A 7,933-nucleotide genomic window follows, 5' to 3' on the forward strand; every position below is an offset into this window, starting at 1 on the left:
GTAAGCAGAAATTAAATTCAAACCTGCAGCAGACACAGTGTTCTCAAAACATTTTACATCCACTGGATCTTTTATGAAAATATCATGAAAACGATTTCCTTTAATATGTCTACTTTAGCGTAAACTTTGGAAAAAATACAAAACATTTGTAAGTCACATGGGAAAGATATTTTAACAAAATTACAACAAAGGGAAGGCAATCTATGTAATAGCAGCATTACATATAAAAGTCCACACAAAAAGTTCTTGAAGTGTTCAAAACAATTGATGAAAAACAAGATCAACAATTAATCGTAATGTTTACGTTATGTAGAGTTTTACAGACTCGCAATTTCTTATTAAAAAGAGGTCATGGGTTTTTTTTTTTTTGGTTTTTTTTCCACTGTATTGTGTTGCTCAACACAGAGGGAGGGCATTAGAGAAGCATTAATGCCCTTGTATGAAAATAAATGCAACTGTTTCTGGTTTGTTGCGTTGACGACTGCTTTCAATCCCCCCGCCCCCTCTGATTCCCTTTGGTTTCAGAACTAAGCTGCGTGAAAACGGATTAAGATCATGCTTTGAATGAGTCATCACTTTAAACTACAGATGGAGTTTACAGTTCAAAGAGGATTAAAAATATTAAAGAAGGCATTTTCTTTCTGTTCAAATGATTGAGTTTTGCTCCACTGCATCACTAAATCACACAGTGTACACACATTCAAAGGATTAAGGAATCGTCTAGGTCTCTCTTATGATTTGCTCTGCATGTGGATTGCCTCAGAGTAATATCCAATTAAATAATGCATTGTTTCTAAGAAAAGAGGGGTGTGTCACAGAGGTTAGTGAAAGCACAGGAGGATGAAGTCCACAATCACTGTGCAGAAAGCATCATGTGATTAAACAGCTTTTGAGATTTTGTTTTTCTCATTGCTTTGTATAGAAAACATAGCTGCAGAGATTTATTTTCGCTTTTACTTTTACTCTTTAGATTATCTCTTTGGCCAAAATAATGTGCGCAATTAATCTGAACTGCAAAGAAGTACACTGTACTGCTGCATTATTCTACAGTGACTGTCTCTGCAGTTCATTGTTAAAAGGATCTATAACTCTCTCACTCTTCTCAATGTGAACCTGAAAGAAAAAAATATCTTTTTTTTACAACTAAAGCTCATGAAAAGCTGCACACAGGATTTTTCAAGGCTTGTTTTTTTCTTCTCCCAGCCAGATGTGTAAAGTGGATTGAGTTTTGTAGCTGTAATGTGGCAAAACGTGAAATACAGGAATACACGGGCGACGTCTGTTTTGTGTTCACGCCGCTACGTGATTGCAGTTATCTAATCGAGATGACCTCTAACCCTATTTGAGTCATTTAAGGTCACTGAGACTATTTGGATACGCCAGCAAGGGTTAACATCAGGAAATAGAAACCTCGCATCCCTGTTTGGCAGCAGACCCCTGGTCAAGTTGATGACCAGTAAGCACATGAATGGATCGATATCTTCTCTTTGAGGGAACAATCTTCACTTTTAATGACAATGTATTGACTTTTCAATAACTGCTCATGTTTCAGAAGCGCTAATCCTTTTGCCTTCTCTGGAAAGTAGATCCTTAACTGTGTTCAATAAGGCATACATTACTGGCTGCGCGTATCATATGTGCATCTGTGCATTTCTGTGTTCAGTTTTGACATGAGTTTCACCAATATTGTGGATTTAAAAGCAACTCTACGGGTCGTTTTGACTCTTCACGTCATGTGACCCTGAATTGTGGGTTTGTTTTGGCAGCAGAGTGACCAGCACGAGCTCCTCTGCTCTGACAGTCTGCTCCCTATTATTAAATTATGAGGTGTGTGTGCTTTATGGTCAGTGAGTGAAACAGAAGTGAACCCAAAACTATTTATTTTATGCTTTTTTTTCCACAGCTGGTGGTCTCCTAGGAGGTTACTTTTGTTTAATTTGCTAAAGATTTAAAGATGATGAAACAAATGGAAGGACATCTAATATATTATGGCCTCTACATTCATATTTGTGGCAACGATAACAGGATATCAGCTGTACATGTAGAGTGGTGGCTCATACAGAAAGCTGGACAGATTTCTCACAACCTCAGTCTGACAGACAAGTCTGTACATGTGCTGCTCAATGGGTGCTGCTGCTCACTGGTGTGAAGAACAACACACAATATGACAAACAGACATGTCTGTTGTAGAGGTTTTCACGGTGCAGGAATATCAAGAGTCCAGAAAAAAAAAATATTCTGTCCACTTTTCTATGACAAAATGACATTTGTCAAGAAATCAATCTTGTTCAAAATGCATTCAAATGGCTAACAGTGGTACTACTGCATGTTCTCAAAGAGACACAACTTGTGTTGAACTTTTAAAAAAAAATCATATTTCAAAAAAGAATAAAGAAAAGAGTAAATAATTCCCTTTAGTTGTTCTCGTCCTGCTCCAAAAAAAGAGTGAACGGTTTTTAATCACAATTGCTTTTCCTCAATGTTTTGATTTCAAATGCATGGTTGTTTAAAGATATAAAAGGCTTCAAAGAATTTATTTTTATAGAGGATAACTCAGTCATGTGTAGCTTTAAAACAAGCAATACCAGGTGATTTACAGAAATTTTCTTAGCATTTTTAAAATGCTGTAGTTTATTCTGAAGAGCTCAATTTAAATATTCATCAGTAAGACTGGTTAGGCTTTTTTTTTTCCCCCACACAAAAATAAGTTGTTTTAAGGATGCCATACATACACACAGCTCCTTTAGTAAAATTTGGTTGTCCATGGACTGGATAACCAAATTTTAATGACTTTCTTGACCAATTCACAAAAGTAAAGATCTGCACCACTATTTCATAGCTAGGAAAACAGGATCCGCGTTCTTCGTTTTGACAGTCTGTTGGAGCCGAGCTGAAAAGAAAGTTGCTAAATAATCCACCAATCAGGAGTTAGTTGGATGTTGCAAGTCTAATGAAGCAAGGTGTAGTGTCTGAACCATTCTCAAGACAAGAATTTGGTTCCTTAAGGAGAAGCTGCCTTGTTATATGCACACACATTAATGTCAAATACAATGACAACTTGCATCCACAATTTTTCACAGGCTAATTTTCCTCTTCACTTGAATAATAAATACCCACAAACGCAAATTTACCCCCAAACTGACTTTGATAGGCATAAAAACATCATACATCTAAACAACTGATCAAGCTGATTTTTTTTTATAATCAACCTGTAAAAGACAGATTTTTTTTTTAAATCATTTAATACAGACTACTGTTAATAAAACTTGATTTATTTTCCATATAAGCAAACTAAGTTAGTATCATATATCGTAACGCTATACTGCTTGACATATAGTCTTCTAAATGTCATCTTGATGACAGCTTTGTACATATACGTGCAAAGCAAATATAACCGAGAGTGCAATTTCCCCTCAGCTACTTGTGTCTACCTCATTGTCGAATTCAAGAGCAGAGAGGAGCAAGAGGCCCTGTGTTAAGTGTCTTATTAGTGGGAAATGACTGCAGTGTCAGACGTAGCCGGGCTGTCACAGTGCAGCCATCATTAGAATAAGCATGAGGAGCTCTTGTCGTGGATGGAATCACATTTTAATCCCCACCACATTATTACTGCGGCGAGGAAGGTCAGCACTCAGGCACATTTAGGCAGGAATAAACCCCCTCGAGAGTTTATGATAATGTCTTCCCTCAATGGGGGATATTGGTCATATTTTAGTTTCGAGCTTTTTGTAGAATACGCCTCAGCTAATGAAGAGCCTAATGTAATGCAGCTGTGCGGGCCGCCATGGTAACCATGAATAATTCAGCCTACTTGTTCTTTGGTATCCCGGTCTCAGGAGGGCTCTGCCTATATTGTCCATTATGACAGACCGTTATCCAGCCTTCAGCTTGCTAGCTCTCAGATGGTGCGCTGAGCCCATTTGTTACCCTCTTGGCCCTGGTAACCTTCAACCAGCTGGAGAGAATGATTGCGATCGTACTGTTATATAAACATGAGAGCAAGAGGTGCAAGAGGCAAGAAAACGAAGAGACCTCTGCACACAGGGGAATTCAAGGAGGCCCTTCCATTTCATTACAAGTGCATATTACATTTCCCTCCAAAGCCATCAGTTACTTTTTGAATACAAATGGCACAGACAGACCACTGAGGTGCATCAACGTGCATGTTCTGCTTTCAGTGGCTGTGGAGAATGTATTCAGGTAATTTACACATCTACAAAAACATCAGATGCAAAAATTGTACAAAAACGTTTTTTTTAAGTGTGTCGTAAGTACATAGACCTTCATCATAAAGAGTGGAAAATGTCTGTTATCTGCCTACAGAGCTGTGTGCTCTTCGTTTAGTAACTTTAAAAGCACAATACGTGGACAGGCTTTTAATGCAATATTATTTTCCTGATAATCTTGCAGTTACTTTGACTCAAAGATAAACATGAAAGCAGATTAAAAGTGCTACAGAGTGAATAAGTGAATTATTCAAACATGGAAGCAGTAAACCTGAATGTTGTTTAGCTGCTTCCACAGAACAGCACAACATAATCTGGATGGTAAAGTGTTGAAATGAAAAAAAAAATAAATCGATAACATGTTTTGAAATTAGAAACAATATGTGAAAAAGAAGAGACTCCACCATGAGTGGAGTAAACCTTTGGATTTTGAACAATTTTGAAACACGCAGTCACACTAATACATGTCTGTGCTGCTCCAGATCTTGTAGATGTTTGGAAATTATACAGTCAACAACATCAAGCAACCTAGTCTCATGTATTAATAACTAAGAAAAATCAACAAACTGTTAACATGAAAGTGTAGGATGTTGTTAGCTTATGTTGCGCTGCATGTGACAGGTACAAACACTTTCAGTTTGAGTTGCTTTAAATAGCTAAAATTAGTTAAATGTGTGATCTGTGTTACCATGTTCTGAGGATTTCTTCACTTTTCTTTAGCCTGTTCTGCTTCAGGTGTTTCTAGTAAAAAAAAAAAAAGAAAAACAAAATCCCCTAATCTTACCTGAGGAAAAATAAACGCTTAACTATCCCTGTCATCTGTAGCTCTTCAACGTGGCATCAAGTAGAAATTGTGATCATAACAAGGCTTTGTCATCATACTGTAAGTTAAATAAATGAGTATAGTACCACAGAAATGTAAGAAAAAGAAAAAAAATCGGAAACAAATAATGAACTTCGTATTTAATTGACGAGGGGAATATATCGTATTAGGTAATAAAAATGTATCTTATTCTCAACCAAACATTATGCAGTTTACAAATGAAAGACCGTTTTTGCCTTTGGTTTTGGCTTAGCAAGTTAAATATCACACCCAACAGAACAAATGAAGGGTGTAAAATTGTGAGAATTACCTACTAAGTATCATACATGAAATATCTGATGGCGCTGGCTTCACTAATGTGCTAAAGTGTTAAAAGATTCTGTCATCCATAATTAGCTCTCTTTCACATTAATGTTCCTCGCTGCTCTGTTCTGACAGACCCATGACTCACTGTTATCAAGAAAGACGCGAATGTGCATGACATTTGCCATATTTAATGAGATTGGATTGTACATCAGCCTATTTATGGAGCTTTATGATGCATTTGCTCCATCAGTTCTTACCACAACATGCTGCTAAATATGTATTTCCAGGAAATATAGCGTCTTTTGTTCGTGTTTTTTCTTGCTCCAGTCACATTTGCAGCTTCTGATGGAAATAAATCAAAGCGTTTTCTGTATTTTAGCATGAGATGTTCTTCTCTAGAACGCAGCAGTATGGATAGTCACCAATATGCAGTGATATTCAAAAAAATCAGACAATTTTTTGATTTATTTCAGTACCTTAATTCACCGGGTGAAACATGGTTTAGAGATTAATTACACAAAGACTGAAGCATTTATTTTTGCTATTTATAATGATTTTCCACTTAGAGTCTTAAAATCCTTACATTTAGGATTGGGAAATTACATCAGATTAACAAACATTTTAATGCAGAAATACTGTCTTGATCAGTATGTTTAATACCTGCTTAAATCTGACTATCTGGCTGCATTTTACTATTAAGATTGTTATTGATGTAATCTGTTCCATTTTGAAATGGTTCCTACTGTTGGCATGAATTTCCTTGAAATGTACTTCCTGAGATTTTATATTTTTTTCTTTCATATTTAAATCTTGTATTGTGCTCTTTATTTTATTACATATTGTCAAAAACTTGACAAATTCATCTGAAAACTTTGAAGGGTAAGGAATACTGCGTTTAGTCTCATTTTTGATCATTTAAGAATCACTATTCTACATTTGGATGGAAGTAAGAAAGGAGTTTAAGTAAAAAAAAAACAAAAAAAAACCTGTCTGAGTCTAAAAGGGAATTAGGTGTGTGATTGAATTTGGTCTGGAATCTTGTTGGTATTGGACCAACCGGTTCAGGAGGTGTGATGCATTTGATCTAGTCATTAGGACAGGCAGGATGCTCTGCGCCCTGCTACATCGGCCATTTCAAATCAATGCTTGTGGCCGACCTTAAATCAGTGAGCGTGTTGAATCTCAGCGATTCATCAGTGGGTTGTTCCTGAGAGGCTGAATGGTGAGCAGGAGGGAGATGGATATTGTAAATAAGGAGGCGGGAGGGGAGAGGAAGGGACGTACACTCTTAGTGACTGACCTCTGTAATTACACCATGCTTCAGCTTGAATCCAAATGTGACCTGATTTAGATAATTGCCTATCAGAAAAACCATTGAGCCTTACTCCAGCCGCTGCTCTGGAGTGATCTCTGGCCGGACTTGTCCTGAGCCTCAGCAGACTTGTGGCGGATCAGCGGCTGTGCAAGGGTCTGATGTTTAGCAGGGAAGTGAATTGAGACTGATGTTTGTGTTCTTGTGATTCCAGCCCAGCCGTCGTCCCAAGGGCAGGGCAGTGTAATCAGGGCTGTGATAGCATCTCTTGGGAAGGAGAAGGAGGAGGAAGCAGAAGCCTGTGGGCTGATCCAGAGGGCAGATATATTTATCTAGGTAATGAGAGTCCAAACACTGTGCCTCTGCAGAGAAGGCCGGGGACATGGCCTGGTGCGCTGAGAGACCCGACGGTGCCACGGCAGCGTGGTCCCCGTGCTGCTCATTAAACTTCCATCAGCGTGTGGTCACCATGTTCCTGCCAGGCCTCCAAAGTGCCCGTTATTAATTCATGAAAGCACACTGCACATGTGATTGAGTCTGGCAAGCACTGAAGCATTGAGGCACAAGAGATGGGGGAAATATTGTCTGTATCTGAACACCCAGCCCTCCACCAGCACCCCTCCCGCCCCTCATCCTACATTTTCGCCTCCTGGCAGTGTGCCCTTGAAAAAAACGAAACCGAGACAGAGACACAGATACACTACGCTGTGAAACATTAATAGGCGGTTTGCCTGCAGCTAGAGCGGTGCAGGTCATGTGAGCGTGCATGTGCGCAGGAAGTGGGCGTTTTGGGCACATTTGTGAATTCATCAAGACCTGCTTTGCATGCTTTGAACACATTTGCTTTAGTGTTTTATGAATGTGGACGAGGAGGTGGTGGGGTATTGTCAAGACGCTGGGTGAATACACCAACAACAAATGTCCTGTTGTTCGGGGATTGGAGGCTCGTATACGCACAGCGAGCCTGCCACTTTTATCTCCACTCCACAGACGGTGCTCTCTAAAGCTTGCGTTGCGAAGGCCGCCTTTAAAAAAAAAGGAGACAGTAAATTGGCCTGGATATGGATTGTTGCAATTGAATTTAAAACATTAGCTTCAGGATAATAAGGGCTGCTGCAGAGAAAATCTAGGAAATGCATTTGGTCATTAGAGCATAGAGGGATGGGACTAATGGTATTCAGGGGTGGGCTTGGGTGGAGGCAGGGAAAAAAACAGAACTGAAAACCATTTTTAGGATGAATGAGTTATTTCAGGGGGAGAGCAGGA

Source organism: Poecilia formosa, unplaced genomic scaffold, assembly GCF_000485575.1.
Source record: "Poecilia formosa unplaced genomic scaffold, Poecilia_formosa-5.1.2 Scaffold81, whole genome shotgun sequence".
Lineage (NCBI taxonomy): Eukaryota > Metazoa > Chordata > Actinopteri > Cyprinodontiformes > Poeciliidae > Poecilia > Poecilia formosa.